Genomic DNA, 20,421 nt, shown 5'->3' on the forward strand with positions numbered 1-20,421 from the left:
ACTGCCTCAGGCGGTCTTCGACCAATAGGAAAATGATACCGCGTTGTCGCAACTCTGAAAACTACGTTTTCATATAGGGACTCTAGGCACTATAAGCTGTTCATTGCTCGCTGCAGTTATCACTCCAACTAGCACTACCTCTTCAAATGAATTAATAGCCTTTTTCAAATACATCTCATTTTTCTCTACAAAAAGAGCTCGTATACAAACTTTACGTCTTAATCAGTTGTTTACTTTCTACGTTATTTTGGCTACTACGAATTTACAAATAAATTAAATTCATTATTTCCACATAAGCAAGAATTCATTGTTATGGGGCGATGAAGTGAAGTCAAAGTCAAACTGAAGCTCTGCGTGACCAATAGAAAATCGAAGTCTTGTTACCCTTTACTCACCGGTATTAATTGCTGTACTATATCCGTATCGAATAATTTTTGCCTTTATCTTTGCATTATTGGGTAAGCATTTTATTTTTCCATGTGTTAGATGAATTGGCATACTACTTCTACATTTTAATTTATGCTTATTGAGTGCGTTCCTTTGGTACAGGTTTTCACGTGTATAACGCTAAGCATGCATTTCTGTTAAATACCCGCCATCTTTTTAAAAAAAAAATTTTATGTTTCTAGAAATTAAATATTTTTGCTTGCTTCTGAGTTAAACTTTGCTCAGAAAAATTAAATTCATTGCGCTAATGATGTAATTTTTTTTGTACTGCATCCCATTTATGTGCATCACTTTTGATAGTGAACTTCCAAATAGGCTATGAACTAACACTTTGTGCTCTTATTATTTAAAGTCATATTTTTGTCGTTTCTGATATACATTCAGCAAAGCGAACAATTTGGAGTGACTTTATTGTGTGAAATTATTTTAATGCAGTACTATTACGTTAAAATTGCTATTGAGATATTTGCCTGTAGATGGCAGTGCAGCCTAATGATTAAATATATCTTGATCAACTGCTATCAACAGCTTTTCTAAAGGTAATATCTAGACTATAAAGTTATATTTTTAACGTTTGCTCTTGTTTATGCAATCTGTAGTACTCATAGACCTTCTCTTTTCGTCAACGATCCTAGCTGCTTAGGATCTGTAAAAACGCTCATTAAATCCCTTCCGAGTTTTGTTTACCTTGTGCTTGGACTCGCTTTTTTTTCTTAAATAACCGTGACTTGAATAGTTCCCCCCCCCCCCTTAAAGTTTTGTCTTTGATTTCATGTCCTTATTTTTAATTTTTTTTTTTTTTGTTAATTGATAACTCCTGTATTGGAATCTAAATGACAGAAGTTTGACCGACTCTTCCAGGGTGAGTTTTTACTTGAAGTTTAAAGCAGACTGAAGATAATTCATATTGTCAAAGTGTTTAGACAGAAATATAAGATTTATTGTTACTTGCATATATTTGCCAAAACCAAAGTTATCTCCAAATGTCAATAAGGAACAAAAAAATCTTCATCTGAAATGGGTGGAGAAAAAGTTTAGGATTCTATCGTTGGCAGTCTACTGAGCATTTGGCGAACGTTTTGGTTTTGATGAAAATGATTAACAGAATTATAAGCCTATTAATTTAAAGAACAGTACAGTGTTGTTGTCGTAATTCAACCTTTGACATTGACTGTTTACCTCTTTTTTGGGATGCAAAAAAGGGGTAATTGCCACAGATTTAAGTTGGAATAATTTTTCCAAATGACTGAAAGTAACATAAATCAATTCAGCACTAATTATTCTTCCATATGTCCCGAAAAGATGGTAACCATCGTCAATGCTGGGAGTCAGCTTATTGGAGCAGCAATATACTTCTTAAAAAAGTGTTTCGCTCTTAGTGTTTCATAAAAAATATAAAAATGAAGCATTACTGATTTGGCTGCTATTGGACAGCAATATAATGAAATTTACGTTTAACCCTGCTCTGTGCAATAACTAAACCATTATGTTTTGTAAATTTCAGGGGAAACCACCTAAATACTCAACAACATTGAAAATCGCTTAGAATTATGTTTTTGATGCTTTAATTTCAAAAAATTACTGGTCCCAATATTACAAAATATGGCCTTGCAATTGCATTTTTAAGAATTTAGTTTGAGAAAATATTCGGGCAAAGGTCTCCATGCCGCCTTTCTTTAATATCACCAGGGTTCGAAAATATCAGATATTTTAGTATATATCTGATAATTTCAATTAGCACAAACTAAAGTCTTCAAAATAGTAAATGCATCCTCAAATCACTATTTATTTTCTTATATTGTTTTTACAATATGTAGACTTAAAATTACGGTTTCTTTCATTATTTATATATCAATATTTCATTTAACATTTTTATCAATTTTAAGAGTTAATTTAGCATTAGCTGTTTTACTCGTTTTTCTTCTGTTGGCTACTTTTTCACAGTTATGTGATTCAGACATAAAAAATATGCATCAGCCAGTGCACAGTCATACGACACTTTCTTTTTTTCTGACTAATGTTTAATAGTTAATTAGGCACTTGTAATATGAATTAAAATGGTTACATTACTAATAATTTCATGAAAATGAAATAAAAAAAGAATATATTACTTTGTTATATTAATGATGTATTAATGCATCATAAAAATATAGTACATAACTTTTTAGTTATTTTGAATAGTAAATGAACAATATTATGATGATTGATATAATTTTTATAGTAAATACCATAGTTGAAAAAATAAATATCGAAAATATCGTATTTTCAAGATAAATATCGAATATATATCATGATATATATCGGCAAACCCTGAATATCACAAGCAATAGGTTTTTTAAACGACACACTTACAAAACATTTAAGTGGGAATAGCCCCTAAATATGAAACATTGCTTAAGTGTTTAGACCATAATTTTGTAAAATTTTCCAAGGTAAGGCTTCAGATCCTCCTTCCCTTAAATCTACAAAGTTTGTCTGAAATTACATTTTTGAAACTTCATTTTCCAAAACTGGCAGGGGGGAGGAGGAATTGATTTCAATCTATTTAAAAAAAAAAAAAAATCGATCAGGGACAGTCCCTGAGCTCCATCTTTTACCCTAACGTCAATAAACATGGCCTATAATCGTGTTTTTAAGGCTTCAATTTCTAGAAATTTCTACTGAGACCCCTATACCTTTTTTTGCTATAGCATCTGCAGAGAAGTCTAAAATTGCGTTTTTAAAACTAAAAGTGTTAAAATTTTGACCGGACCCCTCTTTCCTATCTGATCAAAAAAAATTTTTTCAGTGTCCCACCCAAAACTTTTTTCTGGTTACGTCACTGTATGCAAGAGAAGAATTCAAAGAATTTTGGTTTGAACTAAGCAAAGGAGAAGTAAGTGCCTTTTGTTTGATTCTAAAGAGTTATATTCTCAATTTGTATCTGCATCAATGATACAAAAGAAAAGACTGTTTTGGAGACTGGGAGGTAGGAATATTTTCGTGCACTAGGAAAAAGTTGAGAATTGTTGCAATGATCCTCTGTTTTGTGTGTCTATGACTGCATCTAAGTATTTTCCTGAGAATTATCCGAGGGCAGCCAAAAATCCTCAGATCCTAAAATCGACCTGAAGGAAAAAAAAATTGTATAATCTGTGGATAAGGTGTAACAAAAAGTTTAGTTGCTCAATTAGTATGTTTGATCCAAACTAAAACATAAAGTAATTACTTTGAAGGTATAATCAAAATTAATCTAAAAAAAATTTTTTTTTTGTGAAATCATGATTTTAGTAACGTTAATTATTAGAAAAACAAAGAGTCGAGACAAAGGAGCAAACTGTCTAATCTTGTCCAAATGAGGGATTCCTCTTTCACTTTGTATTGTTATTTATTTTACATGGCTTGAATCCTGTAAGAGAAACATTCAAGCGATGCAAAATAAGCAACATAGAAGCAGCGAAACAACATTCAAGCTATGTAAAATAATCATTCAGCCAGCGTACGATTTCTATTGGTGATTCCTACCGTAAATATGGAGGTTCAATGCGTTGGTGTTGAGAAAAATAACAAGTACTTTAGGTGCCTCAATTTTCATGGACTGATACCGTTTCTTTTCTCAACAGGCAAGTAAGACGCAATGTGAATATGGCAAGATCATAGAATAGCTAGATTTTTTTGGTGTAATGAAGTAAAAACTTCACTCCAGTATTATTAGGGTAGAGGCAGGTCTATTATTTAGGGGGTCATGGAGATTCCCCCCTCCCCCCGGTTTTGAAAAGTTCTTTCATTAAGTAGGAGTGATTTTTCATTGCTTTCCGATAAAATTTGCTTTGAGTATTCACCCTTGACCCCCCTCCCCCCTGAAAAAATTCAAAATTATGGGAAGAAGTAAGGCATAAAAGTATCAGTAGGGTTATTCCATGTCAGTTCAACCACACCCCAACACCCACCATCTCAGATTTCAATGAAACTTTGTACACTTCTATGGTTCATAGTCCTAAGTAACCTCCTAAAATATTTCTTCTCTATTGAAAATAGTTTTTATTTTATGACCCTTCAAAGTTTTGAGATTTTGCATTAGTTGTCATTCACAGTTCTCTTAGAATGAACTGCAGCTGTTCGCAAAAAAAATTATTTCTCAACAACTAAAGATAAAAAGTTTTTGAAAATTTTCACATTATACATTAAGACTTCAAGCATTTTAGAAAAAAATATATCAAATCTAAATTTATATTCAGCAATTAAAAAAATTAACAAACTGAAAATTTTAAAAAATTTTCAATAAAAAAATGATTTTCAAAATTTTAATTTTTTGGGATGAGGGTCTAAATTAAAATAATTTATATATATTTTTAAATGATCAGTAACATGTGTGCTAACATATAAAATGAAAATCTTTAGGGGACTTTGAGGGATTCTGCCTCCTTGCCCCCCTTATTTTGATAAAAGAAAAAAAATCGATCACAATCTTACAATCTTAGCTAATTACTAATAGCATCAAAGAAAATTTGAATAATGACATACATTAGTGTTTGAACCCAAATTTAAATATTTTAATGCTCAAGCTTTTTTTGAATTGAAAGTAGTTAATTAAATTAATAATAGACAATAAAAACAAGTTATCGCGAAATTCGAAATTTTCCTACAACAATTTATGCATACTAAAAATTATTGTTTAGTATGCATTAAGGCAACATAAAAATTTTAAAAAAATCATCTAATTCTAATTTATAACTAAGCAATTAATACAAAGTATTACAAATCCAATAAATACCAGCTCATAGTTCTTAAATTCCTTCTACCTTATGTCTGTTTTCCTGCTAAGAAGATTAGAAAAAACATATGTCATTCTAATTGTTGTGTTGTGTGTAATCAGATCTAGGCCAAATACAAGTAAAAATTTGATATCTGTCCAGTAATGATTCCCTTTGCCCTGTCCAGTAATGGGCAAAGAACGGACTAAAAGACAAATTCGAAGTTTGACACTTCTAGTTCGCAGAGCTTTTAACTTGTTTCATTAATCTAATATCAAACTGAAACATGGATTTGTTTTCCGCTTATCAAACAGATTACCCCAGTAAAGTTCAATTTCCCATGCCTTCTGCAAAAGATTTTTCTGTATTCGCCCCTGAAGGGGGGTATGTTGTTTAAAGCCACTTTTTATTTTATGCAAATGATTTAGAGTAGTATTATGATGATACTACTCTAAATATTCCTGTTTAAATACAGTGAAACTTCAGTAACTGGACACACTGATAATCCCTGTAACTTCACATTTATTTTTCTTAGGGTTGGCCCAGTGCCAAATTCAATGGCTGAAAATCTATCTAACTTGACACACATTTGCGAGAACCCCCTATCAGTCTGCACCCAATTGCTATTCTAGTTCAATTTTTGCTACCAACATTCTTCCATATTAACTTTTTCTCAGAGTTTTAGGAAATTTCTTTTAGAGAATTCTATCTTTTATCCAGGGGAGTAAGCAACCACTCTGAGCTATTAGTGTAATTCTAAAAGGATAGCATAAAATATACCAAACTGTAGAGAAAGAAGGCACCATTATACCTGTATTCTAAACAAGTGTGAGCAGGACTTTTTATCTTTAACAGACATGACTAACAAGAACTTTTATCGCTTTTCAACAATTATGTATTTATTCTTCATAATATATTCAAATATATTATTGATTTTACTATATACTTTTCAAAGAAAGAAAACGAAAAGAATAGAAAATTCCTTTACTAAAATTAGTTTTCATAATATGAATATTAAGCATCAGTAAGTAAGTGATACACACAGAAACTCTTTAGGAATTAAAATTTTTAAACCCCAGTAAGTTAACATCCACTTAAGTCGAAATTTTTTCATATTTCCTTGGTTTGTCGAGTTATGGAGGTTCCGTTCATGGGTGCAAGACCTTCCGTCTCAGGACGGATTTCAGTCTTGGACACAATTTCCGAGACGGAGGTGGGGACGGAAAGAAATTCGATGACTTTCTTTCAGTTTTTACGTAAAAAAGAAAAATTTGAGAGTTTGAAAAATATGCTTTAATATTACTGAACCGCTCCATAACCACGAATTTACATCGACATTTTCTCGATTTTCTGCTACGGGTTTGTTTTCTTTGCAACCTGCTTTTGGAGGAGTGGCTTTTAGACTTGTGTCATTTGACTGTTTTTAGGTATAGCTCTGTTGTTTCCAACTCACTGCATTGCAGACCGCGGAGTTGCTCGCTATTATCCCTGATTTTTTGAAATAATCAACTCTAATTGAAAATTTAGCTTTTTCTCATGCTATTTTCAATCATCCTTTCGGTTTTTTTTTTTCATTTGCGTTTTTTTTTTTTCAAACTTTACACGCATAAAATGAAAATTATGTACGCTCTTAAAATGTTTTAAGAGTTGAATCTGAATCACCGATTGAGAATGATTGCTGACGAGATGAAATGTTTTCGCCACAGAAAGGGCGTCCACATACCAGGTAAAACGGAAACTATCGGGGGTTTTGAAGATTTCAATGAAAATGGGAATTTTGGAAATAATCGATGGGAAATTTCAAGCTGGTTGGAAACACCGATGGGCAACCGTTCCTGCATTTTTGACAAAGACTTGAGGAATCACTATATTTCAGTGTCTTTGAACCTAACATTCGCTAGACTGGAAATATGGGGTACGATTGGGGACAATCTAAGAGGGGGTAGGGCTATTCAAGGGCTCCAGTATGAAATATCAAAAAACTGAATTAAAAGCAGTTTTTGAAGCTAGGAGTGGTTTGATATTTCTCCTTTGCAAACTTTTAAAAATCAAAAAGTTCTAGGCTGTCTTTAATGATGTAAAAGTGGGGAGGGGGAGGTTTTAAAAAAAATCGAAAACTGGAGTCTTAAAAACACTAATTTAGGCAATCTTCAGTGAATTTATGAGAGATGGTTTTGGTGTTCTAACATGAAAATGTTTTGGAGCTGATGCATTAAAAACTATTTGAGACTATACTTATATGACAAAGGGAATTTGGAACCCTCCCCTGAAAAGTGTTTGTAATTGAAGTCTTAAAACTTTTAGGCTATCTTTGAAGAAGGAAGGAGGGGCTCTTTTTAGGCAAAATAACGAAACTGGAGTCTTAAGAGCGCAACTTAAGACCGTCTTGGGGTTCCCCTTCCCCGAAAAATATTCAAAGATGAAGTGTTCAGATCTCAGCTTTAAGTAATCTTTGGAGTACTTAAGAAGAGGGAATGCGAAGGCTTTCTCTCAGTAAATTTTAGAATTCAAATTCTTAAATCTTCGGTGATGAAAAGGGGGAACCACAAATTTAAGTCAAATTTAGTAAGCTTAGGAGAAGGTGTCCGGGGGGGGGGAGGGGTCTCTTTTCCCGAAAATTTCTTTGCGCTGAAGTTTTGAAATGTTATTTTGGCTATTTTGGAATGAGTTAAGGAATTAAGGGGTCTTTCTCGAAACATTTTCGAAATTGAAGTCTTAAAACTTTGGGTTGTCTTTGGCGATGCGTGGATGGGAGTTGCTCTCTCAATAGAAAAATAAATCTTAAGCACAAACTTACACTGCGTGGGTATTCCTCACCTCAGCACGAAATATTTCCATTTCTGAAACTTTAAGTGCTTTGGGCTATCTTTGGATGACTTAAGGGGGGAGGGTATAGGAAGATTCTTTCAAAAAGTTTCCAAAATGAAAGTATTAAAACTTTTAGGCTGTCATAAGTCATGTTTATAGGTAAGGGGGTACTACTCCTAGAAAAAAATTTAGAAACTGAAGCCTTAAAAATTGAAATTCAAGGCATTTGTGGTGAACTCAGTGGAAGTGGTTCGGGAGTTCTCTCCCGAAAATTTTTTGATGCTGAAATATTTAAAGTGCCACTTTTAGGCTATATTTGAGTGCCTTAAAAGAGGGATGTGATTCGAGGACCCTGCCTGGGGTTAGGATTCAGATCCCCTATTTCTTTTTTTAATTAATGAATATTGGAAAGTGTACCTTGTTTAAAAAATATATCTACTTCACTGAAGCGGTTTTTTTTTTTTTGGCTAATTTCATTACCTGCTATTTTATAAAAGAATTATTTTTCAAGTGAAGACTATATGAGGGAATGGTGCCAGTTCATATCATTTGTCGGCCATACCCTTCCCCCACTTTTCCTTCTTTTCTGGTTTGTTGGCGCTACCTTGGATAAACTTTCCGATCAGAACTGATTTATGTTGCCAAAGTGAAAATCTTATGTCCTAAGCGGTTTTATTGCTGCAATAAAAATGTTAACGTTCGGGGAAAAAAACTAATGGTGGGGAGCTGCGAAAGCTTTTACTCCTAACATTATCCAACACCATCTAAAATTGCACTTTTAGAACTTCAGTTTTGAAACTTTGCTGTAGGAGGGTTCCTGAACTCCATCCCTTCAATAGTGCATTCAAAACGCTTATAAACGGTATGAAAGATGGAGTACAATTTTGTTTTTAAAGCTTCAATTTCGGGGAGAGCCCAGAGTGCTCCCCCCCCCCCCCCGCCCCTTCTCTAATATTTTTGAAGGTCGTGCAATATTGTGATTTTGGGACTATCAGTTTGAAATAATTGATGTAAGAATCTCTGAACCCCTTCTTTCTTTAATCTTTACCAAAATTTCCCACCATTACTTGGAATTACGATATCAAAATGCTTAAATATTACAATTTAAATGCTTAAAATTCAAATCAAATACAGATTCCAAAACAGGTCCACATTGTAAAAATCTACAACATTTATACACATAAATTTTTCCTTAAGCCCACATGCGGACGGGGGGCTGAAAATATTTTCCGTCTTGAACACATCACCTAACTTGCACCCATGGTTCCGTTGTAGTTTGAATTAGCAGATTTTATACCAATATCTTTTCTCTATTCTATTTATTGCACTTAATTGCATTGCACTAGTGTACAGTACACCCCCAAAAGCAGTTGAGGAAAAGATGCAAGTTATGTTAATGTTGGGAGGGGGGGATCCGGACAAATATTGTTTTTTTCCCTTGCAAATTCTAATTTGGTTTCTTATTCTCATTAAAAAATGTATAAAAATCCATTGAATATGAGAGATGCGATTTATTTCCTCATTTGCTATAAAGGGAGGGAGGAAGGTAATTTACTTTATTTAGAACATATTATTACTAAGCAATCAGGCTATTAACTTTTAAGGGGTGTTAACTGTAATTTCAAGAAAAGAAAAGGATGAATTTGTTGCTGTACAGCAGTAACACTAAAATGAACAACAGTTCCACTATAGCAATTTTTCTCAAACATAAGGGTGGCGGTGGGTGGGGGGGGATCCTGAAAGTGCTAGAAACTGCATGATTATGAATTGGTGTTGGCTTAATTTTTGTTCGCATATGCTACCTTAGATTGGCATATTTTTTGTTCAATTTTAATAAAAAACTAATAAATTTATTTTATGGGAAACATGCCAACGTTGAACGAACTCAGACTTTGAAAAATTGTTTCTAGTGTTTGAAATTTCAATATTTTTGCATATTGCAAATATTTAAATATATTGACTAATCGAATGTTATTTTCATACATGCTACCTTAGATTAGCATATTTTATGTTTAATTGTAGTAAAATATAAATTTTTTTTACGGGAACATGACAACATTGAACTTAATTCGCAAAAATTTGCTTCCCTTGTTTGAGATTTCAATTCTTGTGCATTTTGTAAATATTTATTTTTATATTTTTGGCAATTTAGAAGTTATTTTGACACTTGCTACATCAGATTAGTTTATTTTCTTTTTTATTTTAATAACTAAAGAATTAATTACTTTGGTCTTGTTTAATTATATGCTTATTTATTTTTTGCAATTTTGTATTTTATTATCTTTCGCTAATTTTCGGTCATAACAGATTTTTTGAAAAAAAAAGCAAATGAGCAAGCACCTAACAAATTAAACTTAAAGTTTGTATTTTAGATATAAAGTTGAATTATATACTTTTATATAAATTTGAATTTATAAGTACATCATTTTCTTTATGGCTGCTAAAATAATTAAGGTGTGTAACATGGGTAATTATGTTCTGATTATTCTCTGGAAATCCAGTAGTGTTCGTTATGCTTTTACCTCCCTATATCTCTGATTTTCCTCTTTACTTCAAATGTTCAAAATTACTACTTTAGTGAGGTACTTGAAACAGCTTACGGAAAGAGGCTGTAATCAGCCAGAGGGTTGATACTCGTTCCTTAAGGAGGGTCATAGATCTTCATTTGGATCCAATAAATTGACTAGGACTAGCCTAGCTAGGCCCAGTGCCTGTTGCTGGTTATCAACAGGCACTGAGTTTGGTATTTCTATGCAGAATATTTTGACTTAATAAACTATTTTAACATAAGAATTAAATTGTATGCATATCAAAAGTTATTGTTGCTCATATGTATATTCAAGTAATAAGAGTCTTGGTTTTAAAAATTACTCTCCCTCCCCCTGATTTGCTCTTTGAAACTTTCAGGTAATTTTTTATGAACTCACAAACCATAATCACACCTGAATATTATTCTCCTTCTAAATTTAAATTCTAATTTCAATATTAACCCATTTGTTCCCAAAATAAAACTACTTGTGTCATAATATATGTCAACTTCTTGTGAACTTTTTCAATTTCGAAATATTGCTCTATGAATCTGAACTTGCACATTTATTGATTATTACAAGTTATTCAGTGAAAGCTGAATAGGCTCAAGTTTACATTCAGAGTATTTATCATTTCTTAAGCAGCTTTTGTATATTTTAAGGTGTGGAGACTGGACTGTGAACTTTCATAAACTTTTCTTTTTTACTAACTTTTAAATTTACTCGATGACAGCTGAAATGCCTTATTGGCTGAACAACTAATACATACATACGAATAATTGATTTGCATACTTTTAAATGATTTGCGAACCTCTAATATTTTAGAACTTAATAGTGCAACCTGAAATTACTTTCTGGGTGGTGTTTTTGTCCTAACGGCCCTTATATTGTAATAAACCACCGTATTAATATTGGAAATAAATGTTGAAACCAGGGGGAGGGGATTTCAAAAACTTCTCTCTGGCAATGCCATTGAACTTGGGTATTTTGATTTCTTCCCTTTTTTTTTTAATATTAATTTTCTGATTCTAGAAAATACGCTTCTTTGAATGTGGAGAAAAATTAAACCTCTTAGGCAGGGATGATTGTGTTCCAGTATTTTACCGAATTTTCGGACGTATTTCCGGTATTTTTATATCCGAAAATACCGGAACTGTGTTTTTTTTGTTATGCTTTTATCTCCCTACCTCCGCAATCTTTTTAAATTATATAATACTCATCAAATATACCTGCAAGAGCCTTAAGATGGACACCTATCCCTTAAGATGGACAAATGTTAAGATAATTTGTATAACACCAGCTCAAAAGTAACTTTGTAACCCATTAAAAATTTAACCAAATGTACACACAATATTTTGACTCCGAACTATTTATTTAATACATTTAATACTATGGCAAAGGTGCACGGGCCAAAGATTACCCCCCCCCCCCCCCCGTTCTCGCTTTAAAACTTTCAGGTATTTTTTGATGAACTCACAATCACCCCTGCTCTTAGGATCTGCTTCTTTTTATGACTGAACTTTTAAGACATTTTCAGAAAAACTTTCGATACAGTAGATCTTTCATCAAAGTGTCTCTTGTTGTAGAAAAAGCAATTTTGTTTTCCTATACTTTTTTTGTATTATTGCTTTATTTCTATGTTTGCAGCATATGAAATCTGCATACAATATTTTTAGTATGAATTGAAAAAAAATTTTTTTGTCATGAAAAGTACTTGAAAAGTGCTTGAATTTTTTTCTCCCTGAAGGGTATGAACCCTGATTAGTCGTAGCATGGAAAATGTCACAAATTTGGAAACATTTAATTTCCCCAGCTGTGTTTTTGTAAATAACTTGTTTTGCCATGTATATACATATTACTTTTGTATATTATAATATGTAGCATTGTTATTTCAGTTCAATGTAATTTTTATCGCCCCTCCCCATACTTACGATGTTTGGGGGAGGGAGTTGAGCACTCTCTTTCAGTTGAAATAAGAAGTCAAAATGCTTCCGGTATATTACTATCCACAAGTCTAAAAATATTGAGTGGTGTCCTGTTATCTATTAGAAACTTTTTTACATGTATTTTTGAACCACCCTAGTTAAGCTATTTACTTATTCACTAAAAAATAAACATACAATCTTCCTCAACTTACATTAAGTCAAAACAGTGAGAAAAAAAGAAATATGTATGCGTTTTATAAGATAAGAATTCTAAAAAAGTCTTTTTTTCAGTCCTTGATGAGTTTTATTAAAATATTTAAAATACAAGAAGCATACAGTTTCCTTTTTTTCTTCGTGCATTTTATTTCAGGTGTTATTTTTCCAAAAAAAAAAGTAAAATAATTTAATGTTCTACTCTATTTTTATTCTTTCTCAGTTTATATACTTCCATATTATTTCTCTTTTTTTTCCTTAGAAAAAAGAAAGCTGTTATTTATTTTGATTGTTAAAAAATTTATGGAAAATACACCCATATGGATATGGGACTTTATATTGTAGTAAGATTTTATCAAGCTCAGATGCGTAATTATTTTCTACTGATTACTGAATTACTCAAACTTAGATTTTATGAATTTTTAACTATATATAGGAAAAGAATTATCTAATTTAACATCTAACTTGAGCATTTTAACTTGTTAGTATCAAATACTATATTTAAATAAATTTAAATTTCAAAAATTTTATTTAAATCAGAAAAATCCAATTTAAATAAAAAAAAATCAGAGTTTTTTTATATATATTTTTAAAAATCCTGATTTTTATCAACACTGTTAGGAAATAAGATCGAACAATTTCAACACTAGTTTATAATCTGTTTAATGAAATATGTAGTTTTTTGTTGTTCTTGAGTACTGATTAAAAATTTCCCAATTTATCTGATGAAACTCACTGTATTCTGTCAGTGCATTACGTTTTTATACATCATTCATTAAAACTTTTTATACAGTTTAACCTCAAATTATTTGACAAAAATTTCCAGCAGATTCCATCAATATTTCCGTTTAAAATTGCGTTTGAGGAAAAATATCAGCAATTTGACGCTAAAAAACATTTATCGCCGCTTTGAATTTCATTAAGTTTCATAACGAAACTACCGTTCTTGCCACTCTAATCTCTTTCAAACCGGTCTCCGGGCTTGGTCATAGCGGCCAATGGAAGCAGTATATGAGTCGTTCCTCTACCCTATTATAGAACTCTTTGGTACAAACAAGAACGTTTTCGCAGTAGTCAACGGTTGCGATAGTTGAAAATAAATGCGAAATACAAAATGCAACCTAGCTTTCTTTTACGCATTTTCTGTTTTTTTCGTGAGAAATTTGGTTAGTAGAATTATTATTAAATAATTATCTTTGTGATCGATGCTTCCTTCCGGAGATGGAGTGTTGAAAAGTATGTTTGTATTATTGAATAAAAAACCTTTTTCTTCCGTCATAATATATTTGTTCTTTTTTTTTAAACAAAACGTTTCAGAGAGAATCTACCTTTTGAAAGGTACAAGTACCTGTAACATCAACAAATTTTTACAATCAAATTTGGTCCTTTGTAACATCAATCACTGTATATTAGTTATATTTCGAAGTTGTGAAATTGAGAAATTATCTGTGGTAAAATTATACAAACAAATCAAGTTTCAATTTACATGAGTTTGGTAGAATTCCACTTTTAAAATTTTTGGACCCATAACAATATCGTTACTTTTCTTCAGAAATTCACTAACACCGAAAACTCAACCTGTAGCGAGGTACAGACACATTTATTTATTTATATTGGGCTTTTGAATTGAATTTTTCAGTGAATCCAAGTGTGAATCCAAATGGATTCGTATTCACAGATGTAAATCAGAAATGATTTGGATTCATAGGTCTGAATCTGAATAGATTCGGATTCATAGGTATGAATCCATCCGAATTTCGTATTCGGATTCACACTTGTGAATACGAATGTATTCGTATTCGGATTGACACGTTAAGGTACTCTGAATCAAATTCGTATTCAGATTTACGAATACGAATCTGCCCATCTCTGATGATAAAAGAGAAAAAAAGCAACAGCCAAAAAAAAAAAGAAAGATAACCAATTGATTTATTTTTTTTAATTGAAAACATAACTACAATTTCAGTAATGTATGGATTTAGGTACACTATACATAGTTAAAAAAATTAAATTACGTTTAATCATTCAAAAAAAATATGAAATCGTCAACAAATTACGCAATTAAAGTGGAAAGATTGCACGTAGACATTTTTTAGTCATCAAATTGAACAAAAAGGGTAATAGAGAAATTGCAATATTAAATCATAATAGAAATATTTTTATACTTATTTAAAATTTATGAATAGAAAAGTTTGTCTTTTCATAAAAGCTGTAACAATGACATAATTTTTTTGCTGAAAAAAGAAATAGCCATGGAAAAAACGAGGTTCTTAATACGCAGCTACAATAAACAAACTCGATATTTATACCAAGTTAATAACTGAATACATATACTACTTGATCTGATGTTTGCACACATAATATTGAACAATTTGATTGTTTAATCTTTTGTGAAGCTCTATAAAAATGTTGTAGTTAATTTTTTCAATTTAACAATTTTCTGAAGTTTAAAAAAAATGCATAATAGAAAATCCTTGAAACTTTTCGATAACATATTATTAAAAATATGATGAAAATAAAAATTATTTGTTGATTTTATAAAAATACATAAAAATAGTAACTTACAATAGAAAAAACTCGATCGCTATAAATGATGCAAAAAATTACGAAATATAGGTGAAACAAGTATGAGAAATACAACGCAAAATGACATGTCTTGAGCAAAATAAATATTCGCTAAATATTTAAGAAATTCTTGAAACGATGCGAGAGGGGAAATCACCCTCCGAGTTTGGAGAGACTCGCAACATTAAACATCGGCCCCACACACACAACTTCGGCTACATTTTTTTAGTAAAGAACCGCTACCACCAACGTGTCGGAAGGGTTTCTGAACCTACTGCAACACTTCCAAAGAAAAAATTCAGAAGATTCTTGATTTCCGAATTATGTCGCTAATCAAAACATCTTTAATCAATTTCTTACATTAATGTTCAAAATTTTTCCCAAGTGTTTTTAAAAAAATTCCAATTTTATAAATGGTGTTAGTTTTAAAACAACTTGGAAGTACAACTAGAGTTCAATTTCAGAAATAGGAGGAAAAGGGGGGGGGGGGCACACAAGTGTTCTCGGAAATAGAAAAAATACTCGTAAAAAATTGAGTTCAAAATAATAAGTATTGAGCGGAAAAACCCTTTTAAAGCTTGCACCCGAGTTTGTTTTGACATGCAGTGGCGGCTTTAAAATATAGCAAATGTTGCAATTGCGCGAGAGGCCCCATAACCATAGGGGCACCATAGGAGTTACAAAAATGCTTATGACAAATGCTTTACAACTTCTGTGATAGAGAAATAGGGCCCCAAAATGTATTTCGACTGGTCCCAAACTTGTAACTCCGCCGAAGCGATACAGAAAAGACTGCATTACTGTGATTCATATTACAAATATCGAAAATTAAACATGACCGTCGATTCAACGGGAATCTAACAAAATGACACAAAAACGGTTTCGCCACCTCACATTTGTTTCCAAGTTGGTCTCCAATCCAGCAAAAATATATCACCAAATGATCGCCTAGTCTGAGACGCTATATTAGTTTTGCATTGAAGTAAGTAATTAATAGCCACAAAAAATAAGTAAATAGGCTTTTTAGAACACCCGATTGAAAACAAAAAGGGAAGTGCACAACTGGAACGTACGCAGACCCCCCGGCCCCATCCATGCGAAATTTAACCTTCTACAGCTTACCATTTTTGAGTTATGACTTATGAGAGATACATACGTATGCAAAAAAAAAAACCTCGATAATTAACTTGTTTGGGACCTGAATGCAGTATTAAGAACTCTTTCAAAGGTAACTAAAATAGAAATTCATACTGAAATTTAAGTAAACAATTTTATATAAAAACAACTCCCATTACTTTGTATTAAAAGTAAAACAGCAAAGGTCCTTTTTTTCGAAAACATCGGCCAATTCCATCAGCTTTTCGATGTTTTTAGGGCCGATGTTTCCTGCAAGTTAGCATCGGCCGCCGATGGCTAAATTGTTGAACCATCGGCGCCGATGCATCGGTTGAATCCTATAGTTTATACAAATAACCACTCCGATTCTTAACTTTTTTTCCATTTTACAAATGAACGTTAATAAAATAGAATGGCTCCCAAACGCGATTTTTCATTTAAAGTTGGCAAAAATGGAAAGAAAAAAAGTTTCTGACCATTATAGAAAAGGTCAAGATTCTCGATATGCTTGAACAATTAAACGGTATTTTGAAGGTAGCACGACAATTAGGTATGAGTGAATCTTCAATATGTATAATTAAAATTCAAGAAAAGGAAACCCGTAGACATTCAGAACTTAGTTTCAATACTGAAGCTCGTAGAGTTGTGTCTTAGCAAAATACAAACATCATGAAAATGGAAGCTGCTCTTTCATTGTGGCTTAAAGAGGCCACAAAGAAGGGTGTTCCCACACCGCATAAACCATTATCTTCATCATTTTAAAAATTATAATTAAGTGTGTGATATCTACTGTTCAGTGATATTATAATGCAGTAATGTGCTTAATGCAAGTATTGTACTGTTTTAATTCATGTATCTCATTGATTTTGTGCTTCAAAACAGTAATTTTTAGAAACGCTTTTTCAAAAATGCAGCAAACCGTCAGTTCTTCATATAAAAAACGGTAATATATAGTTAAGAAATGGTTTGAAGCAATTTGAGGGCTATTAATACATGTCTGAAATAATTGAGTATGCTTATAAAATATTTCTAACTATACGTTGTTCCACAACGCGAAATTTCGACTTGCGCGAGGAGTCTTGGAACGCATCCCTCGCGTAAGTCAGGATCTGACTGTAGCTACTTTTTTGTTATTAGTAACTAACATAATTTCATACGTTAGTTGCTTTTGATTAACATTCAAACGATATTTCTGTTATTCAAACAATCTTAGTTAAAACCTTGCATGAAATACTGTAACTCCTTGGTACATCATGCCGTGTTATATCGCTCATTCGGACAAATCGCGTTTTTTCTCTGTTCACCGAAGAATTATGTTTAAGAGGGCAAAAGCTACTTTATGTTTGATATCACAGAAAACAAAATTATATATTCTATAGAAAATGTATTTCCATTTTTTTAATAAACAAACAAAACTAAAATACTTTCCACAGTCTTAACTCATTGCAGTTTCAGGTTCAACTTTCAATTCATATTCTACTGTAAAACTATAAAATTAAAGAATTTTTTCCTTTTAATTTAAAGGAAAAATTGGTTAGTAATTTTATTTTGTTTTCATTAAGAAAATCATCCTAATGTGACATTGAACTAGTAATTTTGTAGATGTACATGCAATTAAATTTTAAGTTAATTTAATGGCTAATTTTTATGATCTCGGTTCTATCCCATTTTCGGATATATTGCGCTTTTTTGTTGTCTCCCGACAAGTGAGATATAACAAGGTGTTACTGTATGAAAATGATAAGGTCATCTTAAAGCAATAGGCTAAAGGTAGAGCGTAGAGAAAAGTATTGACATATGAAGCATGCTGCAACAACAAAAATGCTCATATTTAGTCAAATCAGAAAAACTAAATAACAAAATTAGCATTATTTCAACCATCAATTTTTGTTTCAAAAAAACCTTGAATTGTAATGCACATGAAATTTTAAATCAAATGATAAGTGAAATAAGGAAATAAAATGAAGGTTTATTAATTAGCAGAAAATAGTTAATGTCCTGACAGTCCAGTCTGTTCCGTTCTCTGACACATTTGTAACTAATTGTAGAATGTAATCTGCTGTTTTGTCAATATAAATGATGAATAACCTCAATTTCAGACAAGGCAATCAAGTTTTAGAAGTACGATGATTTGCGTCGATAAATGTTTCTGTCGTAAAAGATGTAATCAAGACATGCACAATAAGGTGTATAAGGGAGATGTCATTGCTATACCATTGTCAGATTTGTAAACGTAAAAATGCATGTTATTAAACTCAATGTGTTATACATGTTCTACTATGGACAAAAATAACAGATATTTTCTTGCACTTGAGAAAAAAAATTTGTTTTTTGTTTTTGCTATTTTCTTCAGTTTGAATCTAAAATAATGGGGTAAATAAATGAACTTACACACTCGAGCGTGAGTGTGTTTTTTCAGAAAATACGAAGTCAATTTTATTTTTATATCAAAAATTAAAAAGAGGAAACTATTCGCATTGTTAAATATAGAGAAACAAAAAGGCAAACTTAATGTAGAATGGCAAAACAGAAAAGAGAAAATGGCAAAACTTAATTTTTCTGTAGAAATGCAATCTTAAAATATTATTTCGGAATACCAGCTTATCTAATCTATTATCAATGTTATTGAACAGAAGAAGTGTTCGTTTAAATTTCAACCAGTTTTTTAACGAAAAAAGTCAGGACAATAAAAAACCCGTATTTGTCTAAGTTTAACAAGTGAAAACACACACAGACACCAAGCGAGGTCGAAAACATGTATATGTTTCCAATTTTCAAAGGGGAAAGAAATCTAAATATCATGAAAATCTCAGAAAAGAGAAGAAAAACCACATAGGCCACAGAAATATGTTTATAATAAAAGAAAAGTTGAAATAGCGAGAGGGCGAGAATAGTTACAATTAGAGACGTACCGAGTAGCACTTTGGCAGAGTACCAAGTACTCTGCCTTTCACTACTCAGCCGAGTACCGAGTTACCGAGTATTCAGCTTTTCACTACTCAACCGAGTTACTGAGCATCAATCATGTTTTAAGAAGAACCACCGACAACACATGTGATGAATTTTGAACTTATTGGAATAATATTATAGACCTCCTTGTCCATATAATAGTTTTGAAAACTAAATTCCTGCTGAAATTTAATTACGCATTATTAAAAAAATTTTGTTTGTCACAAGTTTTACAAAAGAATTATTTTTAAAATTAAAAAGAAATAAATAAATAAAAGGTATGAAGAATCAAGTTAAAATTAAAACAAATTATACCAATCTGTTATAGTTCTAGTCCGCCAAAAATAATTTTTAAAAGTAAATAAAACAAATGTGCAGGAACACTGCAGACATTTTTTTCCTTACTAGGAACGTCTTTTTCAGTGCATAAAATGTGAGCTAAAGAATGTAAAGACATTCGACAAAAAATCCGACTTTTGTCGGATGCCTTTAAATCCACGAGCTCACATTTTGTACATTGAAAAAGGAATTCCTTATAACGCCAAAACACGTGTCTGCAGTGTTCCTGCACTGTGCTTTTAATGTTGTTTTATTTCCTTTTATTTTTCAAGCAAAGGTATTTTTATGTTTCTTATAACTAATTTTTGTTTGTAGCAAAAATTCATTTTTAATATAAAAATTTCATATTTTCTATACTTACCTTTTTGCACAATTTTTAATAAATAAGTTTTATTAACTTTGGGGACATTAAAATAAAGATTTATGCCATTGAGCATTACAAACTTCATTATTCTCAAAATTTAAATTTGACTTGTCAATTTGAATTGTAAATGATATCGGAATATTATATATGCTTGCGCTTTTTTATCAATTTTAATATCTATCTTTGACAATATTCAATTTTTTGCAACTACTCAGTATTGGCCGAGTATCTGGTCAAAATTTGGCCGAGTTCCGAGTACTCGGCAAATTGGCAGAGTACCCAGTAGTTACCGGGTACTCGGTACGTCTCTAGTTACAATAGTATTTTTAAGTGTTTGAAGTTAAAAAAAAGGTAATAGAACAAAACTTTTATGAAATTCATGTGGCATGATGTTTAAAATTAGGTAAATAAAATGCAAAAAGCGACCAATACTA

General features: G+C 31.6%; 1 protein-coding gene across 2 annotated transcripts in view; it reads left to right on the plus strand.

Annotated features, from left to right (window-relative positions):
- The first annotated feature begins 307 nt into the window (after nt 1–307).
- The window catches only part of LOC129219426 (14-3-3 protein zeta-like), a 91,360-nt gene continuing 71,246 nt past the window's right edge, over nt 308–20,421 (plus strand). The window contains exons 1-2 of one of the 2 annotated variants that reach the window (XM_054853825.1): nt 310–458; nt 3,236–3,322. The gene's annotated coding sequence lies outside the window, so the exon portion shown is untranslated. Of the gene's footprint in view, nt 459–3,235; nt 3,323–20,421 lie in introns of both variants that reach the window. The other variant, XM_054853826.1, reaches the window with a different exon arrangement.

The sequence above is a fragment of the Uloborus diversus genome, chromosome 3, assembly GCF_026930045.1.
Source record: "Uloborus diversus isolate 005 chromosome 3, Udiv.v.3.1, whole genome shotgun sequence".
In the NCBI taxonomy this organism is placed as follows: domain Eukaryota; kingdom Metazoa; phylum Arthropoda; class Arachnida; order Araneae; family Uloboridae; genus Uloborus; species Uloborus diversus.